Raw genomic sequence first — 20,324 nt, 5'->3', positions numbered from 1 at the left:
GGCTGGGGAACTTAGCCACCCTCCCAATGCCTGCCTAGAGTTCCACCTGCCAGATCTACCGTTCCTCAAGGGCCACGGCTGTATCTTATCTACCTTTGAATACTCATATCTAGCACAAATTATGGCTAACATCTGGGGCTTGGTAATTTTTTTTAAATCACAGACTATTTTGCTGTCTGGATCTTTAGGGCAAATTTGATTCATGTCCAGTTTGAATTTCCAATTCCTTCGGGCCACAAAGAACAAAGAACATAAGATGCTCATAAACATTGGCTAGTGTCCAATCTGATTCTTCAGTAATTCCTCCAGATACCAAAATAAAAATACTTTACATCAGTAAAATTGCTTGATAATCTTCAAACCCTTTGTACTTACACCCTGCCATTCATCTCAGTAACTCTGAGGCTGGCACAAACCAGGCCCAGCTCGGAAATGAGAAGACGGAGACACAGAGGGGTTGGAAAATTTGTTCAATACACAGCTGATAAGTGACAAAGACAGCCCTCAAACCTTCGTGTTTTTACTCTAAGTCCAGTATCCTCTCCACTGCATCACAACAAAGGATGTATATCTTGTCTCTGCCTTTTGGGGCCTTGAGGGTCTACTATAGAAAGAGGAAGGGACAGTGAGGGATGGGAAATCTCTAATGCCACCTGAGACAGTGGAGCAGCAAAATAAGTGCTACCTCTAAGTCTCTCTCACTTCCTGAGCATCTGCTACGTGTGAGGTCCACCAAGGTATCTGACCAGCTTACAGAAGAGGACTGATGGGGAAACTGAGGCCTCAAGCCCCACTCCTACTCAGCCCCTCCCCATGTCCCTGGCTAATGTGTCACCACCTGATTAAAGTGTTCCCAAATTTGACAACTTTGAAAACGTGCATGGCAGTATGCATGAGTTGGGACACTAATACCTTCCAAAAACTAAAACCAAATTTTAATCAACCGTGCTGAAGAAAGACTAAATTCTCTTTCTCTTTCAGCTATAGAAACTATTGGGAAAAGAAGTGTCATTTTAAGAAATAATCAGGAAGTAGGCAGTCAGAAGAGATATGTGCAATGGAAAATTTTTAAAATTCTTTTCTTTGCATTTTGAATATTTATGATATTTGTGTGAGCCTTTTAAATGTATTATTTTTGTCATTTCTAAGTATGTATTCATTTTGTACATAACATTGTAAATTTTCTTTTTTTTTTTGTAAATTTTCATTATTTACTTATTTATTCTAACTTTTTGAAGAGCTGGGGATCGAACTCAGGGCTGTGATCATGCTATAAGCACTCATCACTGAGGTACCCTCAGCCCAGATTCTTTATTTTGAAAATAGTTCATTTGTTTTTGGTGCTAGAGATTGAACCCAAGGCCTTGAAATATGTTAGGCAAGGTTCTACCTCTGATCTCCAGGCTCAGCTCTTTTTAATTTTTTGTTTAGAGGCAGATCTTGTTAACTTGTCTTGGCTGGACCTGAACTTTCAATCCTCCTGCCTCCAGCTCCCCAGTAAGTGGGGTCACAAGCATGTACCACCGCACCCCACAACACTACTGTTAAAGAGATCTTTGTCAAATTGTAAAAGCATAAGACCCCAAGCAATTTGTAACTGATTTAGCATGAGTCACCTCATTCAAATATTATAATTTAGGGCTGGGAGGTGGCTCAGTGGTAGAGTTCTTGTCTTGCATGCACAAGGCCCTGGGCTCAATCCCCAGCACCATAAAATAAAAATGTAAATATCATAATTTAAATATGATAACAACACTATAAAAGAATTTTACAAATGCAGAGATTAGGTTTCAGAGACTATCCTTTTGCCCCACATCCCATAAAGTAGTAAGGAGAAAATACTAGTTTCAAACTCAGATCTGAGCCAAAACCTAAGCTTCTTCTGATACATTATCACTAGCACAGTTTTATTGAAATTCACCTACAGGTCCAGCCACTTAATGTATTGGGACAGTGTGGTTTTAAAATGTGTCCACCATCACTTTGAAACTCTTCCTGCCAAAAGGTAGACTCTAACTCCTTCCCCCTGAATGGAGGCTGAACTTGTGACTTGCTTCCAACAAATAGCACATGAGAAAGGATGACATTGGAACTGCACCCTGGCTTCCTTCTTGTTCTCATTCTGGGATCAGTAATTCTCCAGAAGCTCCCCATCACGGATTGAGGGTGCTGAAGCAGCCTCTGGAAGTCCTCTCATTACCCAGCTCTACCCTAGCCTTCAGATGACTATGGCCCAACCAGCATCTTACCTGCGGTCTCCTGCAAAAGCCTGAGCCCTAACTACCCAGTGCTAACCTGCTGTTAGATTTCTGACTTTCAGATACTATGAGACAGTAAATGTTTGCTGTGTTCAGGTGGGGTAATTTGTAATGCAGCAATAGATAACCACAGGAATTGCATGGTGTTGCTGTAATAGAGATTGGCCACCAGTTTTTCTACAGAGACTGAGATTTTTTTTTTTTTTTTGTACCTGAGATCAAACTCAACAACCTTACAACCAGGCAGGCACTGCTGAGCTAAATCCCCAGCCCAGCTCTACAGAGATTGAATAGAAAAGTATAATTGGTCTCATGCAAAGCCATAGCCACTGGAAAACAAGTTCAACATAAGCTTTGCCAATGGTGGATCGATCATGTATTTCACTCTGCATTTCCAAACATGCAGTGAAACAGAGGAACTGTGTTGACGCAAGTATTCTAATTGCATTGTCATCACCAAAATCATTTATTTACATTGAGAATCAAAGGCAGGATTAGGGGAAAAAACATTTTCTTTTTAAATTTACAACCTATCTTTTTGGCAAAGGATTTATAGTTATTTGTTTGAATGTGTTTATAAAATTACAATATGTCCCCGGTAGCTGTGGTTCCATATCCGAGGATTCAATCAACCACATTTTGAAAATATTTGGGAGAAAACTTTCTAAGTTTTCCAAAAAGGCAAAACCTTGAATTTGCTATGGCTGTAGCACCACACTGAATCCATGCAATGTAAGAAATTTAGAACCAAGTATTCGTGAGGGTGTGCATACATGATGGGCCAACACTGCACCATTTGGTGTAAAAGACTTGAGTTTCTGTGGGTTTTATTATCCCTGGGGGAACAGGGAACCAATCTCCACAGGTTATGAATAATAACTGTGCATCCTTAGAACTTATAAAAGATGAAAATTGCAAACAAAAACCAAAACAAGCAGAGTGTTGAGTGATCTGAAGATCAAGACCAGAGCAAAATTTGAAAGTTGAAATGTGCAATGCAGACTCCAGGTCCTCCACAGTGATTAGAAACAAGCCATTAATTTTGATTCTGAGCTTCCCAGAGGCAAAAGAGAACACAAGTAGAGAAAGCATGGCTAGCTGCAAATTCTCACTGTTTGGCCAGCTTCCTGCATCTGCAACCAGGGAAATTTGGGTTCAATGTCAAATACTGAATACTTTTTATCTTTGAATTTGTGTTTTGTAGGTGAAATCTGACAGATTGATGGACTTTGGAGCCTCACCTCATTCGATGTTCTGCTCCCTGCTGTTTCCCTGTCTCCTTGGGACAGATGCTCCTGTTCCCTGGTGGCCTGCTCCTGCCCACCGCCTCCTCCCAAACCATTCAAGACTTCTGTCATCTTCAAACCAGCATGGCAGCAGCAGGCGAGCTGGGTCACACTGGCAGAGGGAAGTCAGCATTTTTCTTTCACCCTCTACAGGAACTTGGGTACAGACATGGAAGGAAGACACAGGTGATGCATGTTCCCCATGATGTCTTGGGAGACGGTAAGGTTGTGGCTGAACTTTCTACCGGCTGGCTATACCAGGGACATTTTGTTGCAAACTCATCAGGAGCTTTGCAATCCCAGCGGGGTTGGTCCTGCCTGACCACCATAGGCTAGGCCAATGGATCCACAGAAAGGGACAGTGACTTTCCTACCCATGGCCAGGGCCCCACATTTTCATTTTACATTTGGCCCTGGAGCATGTGGCTAAGCCATAGACACAACAGACAGAATGAATCAACCCCAAATGGTTAGAGTTTATCTGAACCTTGTGTCTGAAAGGAATGTCCCCTGCAGTTCTCAGGAAAGGAGAGGCTGAGTCCAGGAACAGAGTGAGAAGCATGGAACAGTGATTCCATCTGGACCAGGCAGAGCAGTGACTGCCCAGACCCCACCTGCAGGAGCAGCACTGGAGTCCCAGGGTTGGGCCTCAAGTACTCACGGTCCATAGCCTAACAGGTCCTCCCCCATTCCCCTGAGGTGTGGAACAGGCTATGCTGCATTCTCTATGGCCAGAGACTGCTGCATGTAGTGAGTCCACATGTGCGAGGGTCCAAGGCCACCACAAAAGAGGAAGAATGCTTTGTGAGAAGGAATGGAACACACAGGTCACTCCACATGTCTAAAGAGGAACCTCTATGTGAGAGGATACACCTTTACATGGGGACAAATTGCAGAGCCCCACACAGGCAATCAGACAGAAAGAAGTGCAAATCCTTTTGTTTTTCTTCCATGGGTGGTGAACTTTCTAATTTCCAAGGACTAAAATTGTTTTTTCCATTAAAAAAAACTAAAACAAACAAAAAATACCTTTCCCAACACTCCCTTGGGTTGACGAGTCTATCTGTCCCGAGTTTGCTCAGGACATTGAAGAAATGTTTGTCCAGGACTGACCAGTGTCCCAGGAGTGGGATTTTCAGTGCTAAAATGGGATAATCTCAGGCAGACGGGACAGCTGCTTGCCCTGTTAGCATTTAAATAATAGGAAAGCCAAGGAAATCCCTATTAGATTTTAAATAAAAAATTAATGTAATGTATACATTTTTTGCTCATCTTTAAAAGATTGTATCTGAACAAGAAATAAGTTCACTACTATTTGTGGGGAACTTCCTCAGGAAAGCTCAGAGGTCTTGTGGTGGGGAGGAAAGAAGGACAAAGCTCCACTTACTGGTCTGTCCTCTTTCTCTTAAAGTTGAATTCTGTTAGCAGACGTCAAGTGACAACTCACTTGAAGAGCTGTACTTGTTTAGAAAGATGAGCAGGCAGGTGAGGGCTACATTGCTCTGTGGGTAAACATGCCTGCTAGGAAGGAAGCTGTTGAGATTTAAATGCCACCAAGGCTCTCGTCTCATACATGAATACTGGCCCACAAAATCAATTGTGCAAGAAAAAAAAAAGTAAATGTTTAAAAGACCTGAGCTTAATTTTTATTAGGAATCTCCACTGTATCATGGTAATGGGAGCTTCATCGTATCCAACCCTGGTTTCCCCATCTTTTCTTCAAGGTTAACCTTTAGAGGAAGCCAGGGGAAAACGACTAAATCCAGAGCTGGAGGTACAGGGTTGGGGTGGGGCTAGAGACATCCACTCCTACTAAGAGCGAAGACTTTCTGAGAACTTCTGCTGGATCACACACCAAGAACTTCCTATGTGTCCACTCTATTTTAACTCAGATTAGTAAAGATCCGCCCAATTTTTATCCCCATCTTATAGATGAAGAATGGAGAATTAGGGTTGCATAGCTAGTAAGAGGCTGAACTGCAGTTTCAAAAGGAGATTTGATTGCCCACCCCATGCCATTCCTTTACCAAATATTGACTGATTGCCTATCACCTGACAAGGCCTACAGGACAGAGCAGTGGACAAGGCAGACAACAGAGACGCCTGCTTCAGGCAATTGCTACTTCCTGCTTGCAGCAGTGCTGAAAAAATCTGCTCCGTGTCCCAGTCCTGGGGCATCATTTCCTCCAGGCAGCACTTTTCTCTTGTCCCCGTTCTAGAGGACCTTTCAGATCTAGTGATTCTCTTTTTATTTCCCCATTTGTCCTAGGGGCTGGGCATTTATTCTACCACACTGCCACAGGGAAACTTGGCAGACTATGTGCTTTAATCTTAGCCTGCAGAGAGGGATTATGAGCCCCACGAAGGAGAAATGAAGTGCCCATGACCATCAGGTCAGTAGCAAAGATTTCTACCTCCACCTGCTCTCAAACCCAGAACACTGTTCTCTTATCCTGTGAGTGCCCAGCAAACAAACTACAGGGCCACTTCAGGCACATCTGACACACACAGTGGCCTTGCTCCGGGGCTGACCCCCAGAACTCCCTGCACAACAAGCTCTGCTGGGGAACAGGGTACAGCAGCTCCATGTTGCAGGACATGCATGTACACGCCTCTGTCCCCGCAGCCCCTGAGGGCAGGAAAACTGGTTCTCACTTGCCCGGTTTGTTCTATATCCTGAGTTACCACACAAATCACGAATTTTGAGTTTCCAACCCTAGAGCCTCCTATGCTCTTTATGGAAAACTGCTTCCCTCCAAAGGGGATGTGTATATCTGATCCTAAATGACAGAAGGGCCAGGCAAGAAGTAACAGAAATATAAGGGAACTAATCCACAGTTTGCAATTCATATATAACTTCAGACATCTGCCTATAATTATTTCTATTATCAAAGTGCTGTAAATAAACACTTTTCATGCACTATTACTGTTCACTATACCCCCTTGACATAAGCACCACTTTGTACCTCAGTTCACTTACTTGGATAGTACCTACCTTGTTGGATGGTTAGAAAAATTAAAAGGTATAAAGTGCTCAGAACAAAATCTGACAGAGAGTGAACTCCATGCAAAATTTTAGGCACTGTTACTATTATAATGATTTGTTGGCTCATTTGTCTATCTCTCTATTCTATTATAGGGTAAGAATAAGGTTTTAAAAGTTTATTTTTGTATCCTCAGCATACACCATGGCCCACCAAGTGCATAGTGTTTGGTAAATGTTGGATTTTACTTGAAGGAACAAATAGTTGTATCTTGTTCTCTGTCTGTTAACAAAAACTCAGATTTAGACCTGGGATGCAATGAAGTCACTTGCCAGCTACCTTTGTCTACCCTTAGCAGGAGACTGTATTCCTCAGAATATCAGAAAATACCTGAGAGATCATCTGGCCTGACCCCAATGTGGAGAAAGAGATTATGAGTTCCTGGAAGGGGAAGTGAAGGGCCCATGATCCTCCAGTTAGTAGCAAAGATTTGTAATCCAGGAGAAGGCAAGGTGTAAGCATTCCTTTGCATTTCTGAGACATTGAGCTTCCCGTTTCCTTATATTCATTATGCATTGACACCCTGATGTACACTCACTCACTTCATGGGCAGAGTACAGACTACAGTGCCAAACAGACCAGGATTTAAAACCCGGTTCCGCCATGAGGCATCGTTGCCCTTGTATGAATCAAGTCTTACTTTGCACATTTGTAAAACGGAGCAGTAATATAGAATCTGCAGTTCTAAGGGGGATAAATGAACTCATACGTTGCTCCCTTCCTCTTTGCTCTGACAGCAAACCTCAAGGACATAACCAGTGATAAGATCTGTGTATCTTTGCAAGATGAAGCTTGAGCAGAGATGAGCAAGGGAAGGCCGGAGAGTGGAGAGGGGAGAGGTATTTGGGGAGGTTTAGTCAAACAGGCAGTCCCAGTTTGGAAGGTGGGAAAGCAGGTTGGAAGGCCACAGCGGATTCTGAAGGTTTCCCAGAGTGCTTTCTGGAGAGGCCTTCCCTGACCAACTGCTAACATGTGACTTTGGTTATCACCCTCTACCCCTTAAATTAGCTGTGTTTGTGCACAGCATTACACCTCTGCCATATCCATTTGTTTTGTGATCTTTTGTTTGGTTTCCATGTCCCTAACTAGAATGTACCGCCCATGAGAGCACAGATTTTGTCTGCTTTACAATGCTATAGCCATGGTTTCCTGCATAGCCAGTAAATAATAGTCGCCCCCAAAATTTTGTTCAATGAGTAATGAGTACTAAGTTACAAAGATAGGGAAAAAAGGGTGACCAAAATGAGGTGAGAGACTATAGGTAAAATGTTGGGAAGTAGAGAGAATGGTGCTGAGACACTAACAGTTGGGATTTGACGGTTTGCTTCGGCAGAAAGGTGTGTGCTGTGGAGGAGCAGCCCTCTCTAGAAGGCCCACATTCTTGACCTTTGGCCGGCTCCTATCTCTCTCATACCAACTGGTGAGCCCAGAGAGAGCCCCACCCTCCCAAGAACCGGCCCTCACCCTGGGGATCATCTGAGGTCACGAGTAATTCTCAGTAATTCTCCAGTACATCTGACTTTGCTGGGGGTTGATTTGGCTAAGTATTAGAGACCGAACACTCGGAGCCCACAGGAGCATGCTTGAATCACCCAGCATCTTGTCTATGTCGGAGGGTGAGGTAAACTCTAGCAGCCTTCCCGATAAAACTGTCTGCAGTACTAAAAACACATTTCGTAAAAATCCCTGTTGACAGGGCTTTTTCTTCAGTGTGGGAGGTGGCTGAAAACACTTCTGCAAAGCTAAATGACTACCGGTTGCCCCTGTTTTTTACTCATGGGCAGTAGGGGGCGCTGTTGATACAAACTACAGTATAGGAATAACGCGTTGACTCCAATCCAACTGCAGTGTAGATACAGCACCGCCGAGACGGAGCTCTGGCTTAACACAGAATTGTTAGCGTGTGGCCGGAGCTGAGTGTGGCTTACTCATTATGAAGGATAATCTTTTCCTGCTCGGCATTCTATTGATTTCAACTGAATCTCTTCCCACAAAAAATTTTTCATTTTTCAATTCTCCCAATTTTAGGTTGGCTTTTCTCCTCAAGAGGTTATTAACGTTATTATCTCAAGGGCTAATATTCAGCATCCTGAGACCATGTATTAGAGGAACAATGAGCTGTCTGAGATGAAGCAGTCCCAAGTCCCACCCACTGGCTTGAGGAAAATGTAGACAAAATAGAGGCAAGTCCAACTCCCCCAAAAGATGAACTGATTATTTGGAAAATTGCCCTTGGATTCCCCCACAGGTAATTTAGGGGAAGGTGCTGTCCCTAGAAATCCCAAGGCAGGATACACAAGAGTTTCCAAATGCCAAATGTGGGAATGCTCCCCGGGAAGGCACTAAGAAGTACATTTGTATTTCTAGAAGTTCTGCACATGCAGGCAAGGGACAAATGAAGGGTTTCCTAAACCATGAAGGAAGGATTCCTTCCTTACCTCCAACCCTTCACTGTGTCCTAAGCAACAAGCCCTCAAGGCTACCACAGCCTCACCAGATCCTGACTGGGTCATCTTGGGATGCGCAAGTCACTGCAGAAGTCAAGGAAGGACAGAGATGGTTTGGAATATGCAGAGATTTTAATCTCTTCTGGAGTCTAAAACCTTTACTCTCCTTGACAAGCTTGCTTTAGTGCTGGCAAGGGAGGATCATGAATTCCCAGGAAATTCTGGAGCTCTTCATGGCTCAAGGACTTTGAGACTGAGAATCCAGGCTGACTTGGTGGCTTAGGACCAAGCAAGGGAGCATCCTCTCAATGCCCTCCCCTCTTTGCACCCAACAGCAGGACAGAAGTGCCAGCGAAGGGCTGGGAAACAAAGGTGGCTTTCGCCCACAGCCTGCTGAGAGGGGACAGCGGTGGCAAGGTCTGCAGCCCTGAAGCAGGGTGCCGTCCTGTGACTCTGAGCTCAAAAATGTGTGAAATTTCTTTTTGCTGGGTATTCTACATCAAGCGGAACCTGTTCTCAGAGAAACATTCCATTTCACAGACCCTAATGGCTTTCCTCTGTGCCGATGCATTAATGAGGCTCTGGCTCGTTCTAATCAGAAGGAAGCCATGCAGATAATTGCCTGAATTTTTAATTCAGGGTTATGATAGGGGAATCAAAGTCACACTGCAGTTGCTGAGGCTACCTCTGGTTCCAGGCCATTGACTTTTGCAATTTTCTTTGATTTCCCCCCTCCTCGTCTCTTTCTCCCACTCCCACTCCTCCCTCAATCTCTCTCTCTCTCTCTTTCGCTCTCTCTCTCTCTCTTTCTCTCTCTCTGGAGTGGGCTGACAGTTTCAGGTTGGGGTGGAGAAAAGAAAGGGGTCAGCCCTTGGGTCTCCTACATAGTCTCTCCTGCTCCTTCTCTTTTTTACCCCCTCCCCCACCCCATGGAGGAGTGGACCCCGCCTGCACCTGTCACCCCAGCGCTGGTTCTGGGAGAGTGCCCTGCATTTGGCCTCCCCACTCAGGGTCTCCATGCCCCTAAGCAAAGACAGGAAATCTGCCCTGGGTGAGGATCTCCCCTGGCAATTTACTTCTCATTTCATCTTAGTTTTTAGGGCAGGGAAGAGAGATGAAAAAGAAAAAGGGAAAGAAATCGGGTGACCAGAGCATCCTGGAGTCTTCTCATTTCTTGCAGAGGCAATTTGCTCTAGATTGGTGTTCAAAGGGAGGGCAGATGGGGTGTTGGAGGAATCCAAGCCCAAGTTCCTTCTGAACTGATGTCTCCTAACACGAGTGCTAGAACACTAAAGGACTTACAGTGCTCTGGGAACTACAGGCAGCAGAAAGGGGTGAGTTCAAACTCAGTGTATTTTATGCCACAAACCCACAAATAAAAAAAAAAAAGAAAAGAAAAACACCTAAAGGCTGGCTCAGAAGAACCTCCCTGATACTGGCCAGTTTCCCCACTGTCTGGGATCTGGGGACAGTATCAGATTTGTTAGGGTGAGAGTCAAACTTTCTGGCTCAACTCCAACCAGGCAAGCTGGCTTTTCCAGGAGAGCAACTATTCCTGCGAGGGAAGTTTATTCTCCAGCATCCTCCAGTGCTGGCCGTAGTAACACAATAAGCAAATGTTTTCACTTTAAGCCAGTATCAGTAGGGCAGTGATTCTTTCCCAATCAGACTGGGCTCTGAATCATGATGCATCAGTCACATGGTCTCTGTAAACAGAATGCATCTCCACATTTGCCTCTGGAGAGATTCAGGATTCTCACTTTCAAGAGAGTAAAAATATTTGCATTGCAATTGAGCATCTCCTAGCGGCCAAGGACTTTCTATGCCATCAAATGCTTAAGTACCTGGAGAAGACAAGACGGTTCCTACTTTACAGGTCAACAAATTGATTCACCAGCAAGAGACAGAGAACTCTTGCTACCGTCTGCACCTCACCTTCCAAGTTTTCTTGAGATCCAGAAATCTCTTTAAAGGTGTGCTCCCAGCATTCAGCAGTGCTATTGCTAACAGTCTTTCCAGCTGCAGGCTGTAGACTTCAAAAATTATAAGGTGCAGTTACCTTTATTATGCTGGTGGAATTTGCCCTCTGCAGGGCTTTTGTTTCCTCAATAAATGTTGCCTCATGCATGAATAGCACCCCTCTCCCGAGAATGCCAAAGCAAGCTTAGATATGCTCTGCGGTCCTCCAGATGTGGGAAATGAGAGCTACACTTTTTAAGAACATCCCAGCCCTTTAGACCAGGGGACTTCATCCTAACTTGGATATTTTATAATACCACAGAGTACCTCATAAGACGTTTGTGAGCCTCTGTTGAAATTTCTAAACAGAATCAATTTCCATTTCTTGTAATTTAGAAAAAAAATTAAGGTGCTTTAGGTCAAACACCGTTAGGCAGAGTTAGAGTCTCATTTATTCAACCAATCAGCAAATTTTTAACAAGCAGCAGCTGTTTCTAATTATGCCAGGCACTGAGGATGCTAAAACTCTGCGTCTCGCCTTCAGTGGAGGTCACGGTATAGTGGGGAAGGTGGATGAGAAAATACCATGCAAGGTGAGGGCTGTGGCAGACAGCACAACTGGCTATGAACACAGAAAGGAAATCAGGCTAATAAAATATGTAAATGCCAACAAAACTGAGAACTAACTGTTATCCCTGAGCCCAGAGCATAGATTCATCAAGGAGGAAAATCCCCAGTCTAAACTTTGATCCCTTCCCACCTCAGCAGACATCTTTCTCTTAGCTCACTGGAGTCCCTGCTGCTCCGCAGACCCTGTACATTCCAGCTCCAGCCCTGTGAACTTGAAGTTAATGATTAAGCCTGGCGTTGGTGCCGTGGTAAAGGCCGAGGCTTCCGTGGGGTGAGCTGGGCAGCTCAGCCCTGGAAATTGCCCAGCTCCTGGCTCTGTCTCAGCGTGGGATCAGTCAGACAGAGGCAGCCCCCACACCCACGGGCCCTCACATTCAATATCAGCTGAAGTCTCAACAGCATGCAGTCTCCGAACAGCCTGCTGCAAACCTAAAGCACAATGGATATGCAGGAGATGAGAGTCTTGGCTAGGAATCTTTGTTCTGCTACCAATTAATTACCTAGTGACCCTGGGTCAGTCTCTTACCTTCTCTGGGCTCCAAGGCTTCTCATCTGTAACAGAAGATTAGGACCAGAACGTGCTGTGTCCCATGCTTTGCACAAGCCTCCCCCTTGCCTGGCACTCTCTTCCTGTCCCTTTGGTCTCCTTGCAGCTGAGAGGTCATCATCTTCCAAAAGCCATCCCAACCTCCTCCCGACAGGGTGCTAGGTGTCCCCCTCTCAGTCCCATAAGACTCCAGTTCTCCTTTCATCATGATGTTAGGCTATTGTTATTGTCACTTTGCTTGTCCCCATCACCACCTCGTCCACCCTGTCCACCCTGTCCTACCTCCTCCTGGACGGTGAGCTGTTTTGGAAGGGGATTTATTGTTTGTTTTGAGGTACCGGGTATCAAATCCAGGGATGCTCTACCACTGAGCTGCACTCCCAATCCTTTTTATTTTTAAATGCTCTCTTTTATTTTCAATTTTTTATTTTTTTCTCTGGAGGCAAGGTCTCGCTATGCAGTTCAGGTTAACTTTGAAGCATTATGTAACCAAGGTTAGCCTTGAACTCATGGTGACCCTCCTGCCTCAGCCTCCAGAGAGCTGGGATCACAAGTGTGTATCACCATGACTGTCTTGTGTTTTCTTTTATTCTCTTCTCCTTCTCTTCCTCTGCCTCTTCCTCTTCTTTTCTTCTCTTTCTCTCTCTTTAGTAAATTAATAATATTTTCTTTATTTTACTCTCATTTGGAAGTTTAATGTTCTATCTCTATTTAGTGGGACTCCTTGAGATTTTTTTTTTTAATCCTTGAGATTTTAATGGAAATACTCATTTTAATGAGACAAAGTTAGCATCTCCAAATCTTTCCCCAATATATAAAAACCTTAGGAAACTTTAGTCCTTTCCAAATTCCTATTTTATTGTAGAACTTTAGTGGCAACTTATTTTTTAATTTTTTATGGCAACTTATTTGTAAGCTCCCCAAAATTACTTTAAATAATTTTGTAGTGCCGTGATTATTTTGATGTAGCAGTATTTTCACATACAGTTACATTTATTTTTGCTCCTTTTGCTTCTTATGAAACCAGTCCTTTCATCTGAGCTCAGCTCCCTTCATGAAGTAAATGTTTTAATCATCCTTTCCTGAAGGGTGTGTAACACATAAACTCTGTCCTTGCCTGAATATATCATTATTTTGCCCGCACTCGTGATAATACCCTACCCGGGCACAAAGTTCTGCTTTGGTGATTGTTCTGCTTTTGTGCTTTGCCTTCACGCTTCCTGCCTGGCACACTGGTTGCTAATGAGAGGTCCTCCGACAGTCTAACTGACACTCCTGGACAGGTCATGCTTGCTTTTATCTTTAAAAGCTTTCAAAGTTTTTATTTCCGTTGTTTAGGCAGCTTCAGTTTTGATGTATCTACGTGTATAACTATTTTTATTGTCTTACATGGGACTCTATAATCCTTTAGCTTGCGGCTGCGTATCTCTTTTTGATTTTGGAGTAGAGGATTTCTGTAAGTATTGTGATTTTTTTTATAGGCCTCTCTTTCAGGACATCAGTTAAATGTTGAACTTTCTCTCTCTAACTTTCCTGTCTTCTAACCTTTTCTCTCTGGTGTCTGTCTCTCTAGGTACTCGTGCTTCATGTGGGGTCACTTGCTCAGATTCAAATTCCGTATCAAAGACTTCTTCCTTCACTTGTGACTAATGATTCTATCATCTAGCTCATCTCCTAAGTTTTGAGTTTTGAGGACTATATTTTTCAATTTCAAAATGTTCACAGTTTTAGATTTACTTATTCATTTCTCCTCTGCCATCCTTGACCTGTTTTATCTCCTTAAATATTTTAAACACACATTTTATGGTCTCTTTCAGAATGTTCTATTATTTGGAGTCTTGTGGGCACTAATATTGCTATTTATTGTATGGTGGCTGTCCCTCATGGTGCTTGTCTCAGTACAGTTTGTAACTTGTCCCTCTGTGTGTGTGTGTGTGTGTGTGTGTGTGTGTGTGTGTGTGGCTGGGATTAAACCCAGGGCCTCCTGTATGTCAAGCACACGCTTGTCCACTATACCTGCAGCCCAATTTGTAACTTCTAGTGGGCTCATTTTCAGCAGGGATTATTTTTTGTGCAGTTTAATGATATTAATTTGAACTAATTCTAATACCACCCCACATAGACATTATAAATCCAAATTGTACACCTACATGTTAGAGACTAGGTTCATAGTTTCTCATGAGTGTCCATTTCTCCACTCAGAGCCCCTGTGGATAGCAAGGCTCCTGTAAGTTCCCTAGGCTGGTGAGAGTTTTCTAGTTCCTATTTTGGGGATGGGGTCACCGTTAGAATCCAAGCTACATTCCCATGTCTCCTGTTCTAAGTTTCTCTTCCATGACTTCATTGGGTATTAACAATGTAGTCTCTGCACCTAAGACCTATCTCTGAGATTCCTCTTTCTTCCTTCCTTTTTTCTTCTTTCCTCCCTCCTTTCCTTCCTTCCTTCCCCCGCTTCCTTCCTTCCTTCCTTCCAGTTCAACAGTATATTGGAGGGGGGTGGATTTTGTTGTTTTACCTAATCTAGACTTCTGTGGCACATCAAGTCAGTCTCACCAGAAGTCTCCAGAAACTTCTGGAAGGATGAATGAATAGATGGATGAATAAATGAATGATATCCAAGTTTCTTTCAAATACCAAAGTCTGTAACTTTAAATGTGCTCAGAAGAAAAGCTTAACATCAGAAATAAATCTTCAAGAATCCTGTCCACTTTTCCATATCTCTCTTTTGAAAAAATAGGCAGAAGGTTGAATGATTCCAGCGGACATACATTAACTGAGATTAATATATATAATAAAATAAAGTTCTTTCCCAGCTACACCTGGGGATAACAGACGTAAGAGATACTAGGTTTTTGTTCTTTGAAACAGAAGCATTTCTACTAACCCAACTATTTCTCAAAATAATTTTACAAATAAAGCTCCTGTGCATTGTAATTTGTCTCCAACAACGTTACTCCCTTACAACTGCCCAAGACAAGGTCAGGTTCCTCCAGTCTCAGGGTGTGTCTGACACATGTAAATGGTCTCAGTTCAATTCCATTCTACACACAATCCTGGCCCCTGCTCTGGGGCAACCCTGAGGTCACTGAGAGGAGCAGAATGAGACCCTGCCTTTACCATACTCACAGGCTGGTTGTATGAAACACGGGTAGAAAATGAAAGCTTTATGTACTTTCATTTTTCATTTTATTTCTATTTACTCACCTACATCAAATGTCTGACGGGCCTCCTACACATTTCCTGTTCTTTGAACAATGACAGCACTGGGTTATGGCTCTTGTGTCACAGTTGCTTTGTGGTACTGGAGTGTCTCCCCTGACCCCTCCATATGAAACTGCCTTTGACTTTAGGGCCACCGAAGATCAGAATTTAGAATAAACTTGAAGGAATCCCTTCTTTCCCTGAGTCTCCCAGCACCCTGTCTGCTCTGCTTTTGAGAGACCGTCCACTTTCCCCACTGTGTTGTCATTATTTGTGTGTCTTAGGGCCGTCATTGGAATCTAAGCTCCCTGAGGGCAGCACTCAGTCCTGGTTTAGTATTATAAGCCCTGTAAGGTTTTGCTCAAAAATTACTTTTGCATATTTGACCCAACTTAAAGGTCTCATTCTACAACTAAAACCTCTAGGCCCAGCACTGGTCCATATCTTCCTAAGTCTAGGCCACTCCAGGACCCATGTCTCGGGATGGGTGGCAGCCAGGCCTATATCTACTGACTCCCCAGCATTTCACATTCAAAAGTCATGGATTCTCTCACTCAGGGATTCTCAGACTTTAGTGTTTCACAATTCTCCTGGAAAGCTCTGTAAAAATGGAGATCCTGATTCAGTGGGTCCAGTGGAGCCTGAGGTTCTGTATATCCAACAAGCTCCTGGGTGATACCAGTGCCCCTGAACCATTAACCATACCTGGACCAGCAAGGGTCCAATACAAGCCAGATAGTGTGCCACGTACTGGAGGTGATGAGTGAAAAAGGTCAAAATAGTTTAGAAAGACCCAGACTCTAGGCTGGGGATTTAGCTCAGCAGGCATAAGTGTCTGCCTTGCAAGCACTCAGTGGTGAGTTCAATCCCTAGTACCGATTAAAAAAAATCCGAAAGATCCAGGCTCTCAAGAGTCCAGAGTTTAGAGCTCAGAGCTTCTAGGGGAATACAGACAGGAAATAGGTGTGGCGATGGTGATGGTCTGTCATTTTGTACATAGTATTCTATGTGAACAATAAGGGGGAGAGGGAGGGGAACAAAGAGAAGAAGAAATTCTTCTCTGGACCAACCCTTGAAAAGGTGCCTCCATTTTTTTTGCAGGTCAGTTGCTTTCCTCTCTAGTGACTAATGCCAATGATATTTGTTTTTTTACTCCCTCATGAGACCTCAAGCTAAATTATATGACGGCAACCTCCTGCAGTCATGTCTACACATGGGCCAAGATACTTTCATCCTCTCTGCCAGAAATACTGTGGCAGCACTTGGGGCCATAACTAAACCATATCATTTAATCAGATGGCATTGGGCCAAACCTCAGCCACCCTGGTCCCGCCAAGCCCACCTGTTTTTTGAGAAGCCATCCTAGAAAGTATGTGAATCCTACGTTCTCAGAATGATGTTGGAAAAGAGAGAATTTGCAAATAGCTGGTGGTCTGTCAGTCTTCACATCTGCATCTGGGATTGTTCTGGAGTGAGATCTGTTTTACTGTGCTACCCTGACACCAAAACTTTATTCCAATAATAATTTGATTGATGTTTATCTAGGTTTCCCTAGGTGTTTTTCTTGCATAGGCAATTAATGTGGCGGTAAATAGTGTCTGGGGCCTTTGGGTGATAGTAACTTCCTACAAGAGAAACTGAGATGGGTTCCCCAAAGCCCCAGAGTTTTGTGAGTTCCCAGAGCGAACACCGTTCCCCTCTGGGATGGGCATGAGAAGGAAGTTATCTCGAGGGTCAAATTTTGCTGCTGCAAGGGCCCAGTTCTCCAGTTTTATATATTTAATCCTTTCTTTCTGGATAATGGATGGGAGACAGCAGCTAAGCTAAGCAAAGTGCTGTCAAATCCATGCCCTAAGTGCCAGATCAGAGGCAGTCCGTGGTCAGAGGAGCAGGGCTAGAGCATGGGGTGGAGGCGGAGAGCACTTTCATAGAAGGAGAGGCCTCAGCAGCTCCCTAAATCAAGACCCAGCCAGAAGAGATGCCTTCCCTGCAAATACCCATGGGGGTATTTTAAATGTATTTATCAAAATGGAGAGAGGAATCCTTTTATTAAAATCCCCCTGGCATATTGTTAGGAAAACGTCCAAACTGATTCATGAAAACTGTAAACCATCAGTTACCAGGAACATGACCACCACAGCAGGGAATCTCTAATACAGAAGGCATCAAAATTTGGGGAAGGAATAGAGGTTTGACCCAAGTTACCCTGCAAGTTAGGAGAGATCCAGTCCCTGAAGCCAAATCAAGTAATTTCCAACTCAGTGCCTTCTCCATCCCCCTGCAGAGATGTTATATAAAACATAAAGCCCGAGGGCTGGGGATTTAGCTCAGCGGCATAAGTGCCTGCCTTGCAAGCAGGCAGTCATGAGTTCGATCCCTGGTACCAATAAAAAGGAAAAAAGACCAAAAAAAATAAAAATAAAAATAAAACAAAACATTAAAGCCCGTGTGAAAATTCACGTCTCCCAAAAAAGAAAATCAGACTTGTGTCCTGAGGGTTAGTAACTGACTAGATGAAATATATAACAACTTAGGCATCATAAAAACTAAGATTAGAGGAATTGTTTTTAACAGTTGAATAAATTCCTCTAGAAAAGAACTAAACAGTGAAGTGAGACAGCTTATTATAAACCCAAGGTTTGGACAGAATTCCATTTTAGGCTTTAAATCAGAAGTAAATTTGGGAAGCTTTAACATCGAATACTTGAGTTCTGATGGAGTATCTGCATTCATCCAGGAGTGAATGACCTCTCTGTAATTCTGCCCAGCCTAATTTCTGTTACCTCCTCAAATCCCTGGCTTCACAACTCCTGCCTTTGGTTCCTACAGAACCTGCTAAATACTGCACCGCACAGCTGCCATTCCTAGCCTTACACCTTCTTTGACTGCTAGATTTGGATCAAATGCTACGAATTCACATGGTCATTGGCAGTGTAGCCTGTGCTACACTGTGCTACACTGCCAATGACCATGTGAATTCGTAGCATTTTCTAGAAGGCAAATTGGCAATGCACATCAAAAATAAGCCAGGAATGCTGGCACTAGCCCATCATCTTAGCTGCTTGGAGGCTGAGGCTGAAGGATCACAAGTTCAAGGCCAGCCCAAGCAACCTAACTTTTATTCAAAATTTAAAAAAAAGTAAAGGGTTGGGGATGCAGTTCAGTGGTAAAGCACTTGCCTAGCATGGGCAAGGCCCTGGATTCCATTCCCAGCATTACAAAAAAAAAAAGACACAAAAATATCTATATCCTGCCAGGTGTAGTGGCTCACGCCTGTAATCCCAGCACTCGGGAGGCTGAGGCAGGAGGATCGTTGCAAGTTTGAGACCAGCCTGGGCTACAAAGTGAGCTCAAGTCCAGTCTGAACTGCACAGTGAGACCCTGTCTCAAAAAGACAAAAAAAAAAAAAAATCTATATCCTTAGACTAATCCCACTCCCGGGACTCTGCCTGAAGAAAAAAAGGAGAAAAGTTGTAAAATATGTCCATTGCAGTCCTTAAGAATCCCTGGCTTATTTTACCAAAAATAAGGTAATTGAGTCCTTATTTTACCAAAAATAAGGTAATTGAGAGCTTTTTCCTAACAGCGGCTGCCCGTTGCTGAAGAAATTCTCAGCCAGGGGTTTATAGGATTCACATCTAAAACCCCCCAGTAGCTCTGTCACATCTGCGTGACCCTGGCTTCACAGAGGTGGAAACTGAGGCTGAAGCACAAGACAGTAACCAAGTCAAGGTCACATGCGATGAGCAAGGCTCGCAATGGAGGTCGGTGGCTGTGACATCACGCCTGTCCACTCACCCCCGGGATTGGTTGGAACTGAGACCCTGAAGCAGCATCTCAGGAAGGAGTGGTGATGCAGGGGCTTCAGTGACCAGCATGGAGAAGGCACAGCAGTGTTCACAAAAGCCTCCCGAAATAGCATTCAGGAAAAGAGAAAGACTCCAATTAAACCTATGGTAGAATTATCATTTCCATTAAAACGCATTTAAAAATGGAAAGAGATCACAGAGGAAAATCACTGGGCAAACGTCTGGAGGACAGAGAGTGAACTGCAAGGGGATTTACTCTGCTTGTATTTCCTTAAATGTTCCTATACTGGTGTCTTAACTGAAAGCCTTAAAAAATACCCGACTTGACCACTGACTTGAGCTTAATGAAAACACATGTGTGTTTTCTCTCTCCTACCTTTGAGTAACTTCTTCGCTCCACTTGTTCTTCTCTCTCGGTTTCATGATGCCTGCACCTTGCCGAAACCACAGGGTCCCCTGGGCATTGCTGAGCACCCAGGAGGGCATCACCGGCGGGCCTTTCTCAGCGAAGGTAGGCAGATGTTAAAATAAGGATGTCGGGATGCAAATGGCAGAGGAGAGCAGAGAGCACTAAACAGCCTCACCCCGGAGGAGAAAACCAGTGGCCTCGAGGCTCTGTGCTGGGGAAGTGCCTCACCAGCTGAAAGGTCAGCAGATGACGTGTCCATTGGTACTGGAGCATTACATGATATTGCAAAAATAGAACCTTATAAAAATTCATAAGCTCACGAAAGTCCCACTTGACCATCTAGGTTAGGGGTCCCATGGTCAGGATTCAGTCAGGCTATAGAAGAAAGAACGCTTAATGTCCAGGCCTTTCTCCTAGTAAAAGGGTGCTGATGCCAGAGTGCTCTAAGCGCTTGCTGTGTGCTTGGACTCTGTGAGCTGCTCCTGTGCTGATTCATTTAGCCCTCCTACATGATGGATATTATTGGTTTACAGATGAAGACACGGAAGAGGTTTAAAAACTTGCCCAGCAGAGATCCGGGCCCAGATCTGTGTAACACCAGCTTGGATTCTGCGGTCTCTCAGAGGCCTTCCCTTTGATCTGTTCTCCTCAACACCCCAGATGGCACCAAGCTGCCTCCTGTACATGGGAAACACCGCCTCCCACGACCAGAACTGAGTGAAAATGTCCTGGAC

At 44.0% G+C, this 20,324-nt stretch overlaps 1 long non-coding RNA gene across 1 annotated transcript in view; it reads right to left on the bottom strand.

Annotated features, from left to right (window-relative positions):
* LOC134476269 (uncharacterized) overlaps positions 1 to 20,043 on the bottom strand; it is a 53,777-nt gene extending 33,734 nt beyond the window's left edge. The window contains exon 1 of the long non-coding RNA XR_010047852.1: positions 19,558 to 20,043. This is a non-coding gene — a long non-coding RNA (uncharacterized LOC134476269). The remainder of the gene's footprint in view (positions 1 to 19,557) is intronic.
* Positions 20,044 to 20,324: the final 281 nt, after the last annotated feature.

This window comes from Cavia porcellus, unplaced genomic scaffold, assembly GCF_034190915.1.
Source record: "Cavia porcellus strain 051 isolate PalLab524CR breed Dunkin Hartley unplaced genomic scaffold, mCavPor4.1 scaffold_6, whole genome shotgun sequence".
Taxonomy (NCBI): domain Eukaryota; kingdom Metazoa; phylum Chordata; class Mammalia; order Rodentia; family Caviidae; genus Cavia; species Cavia porcellus.
This window is presented reverse-complemented; position numbering and strand designations above follow the sequence as displayed.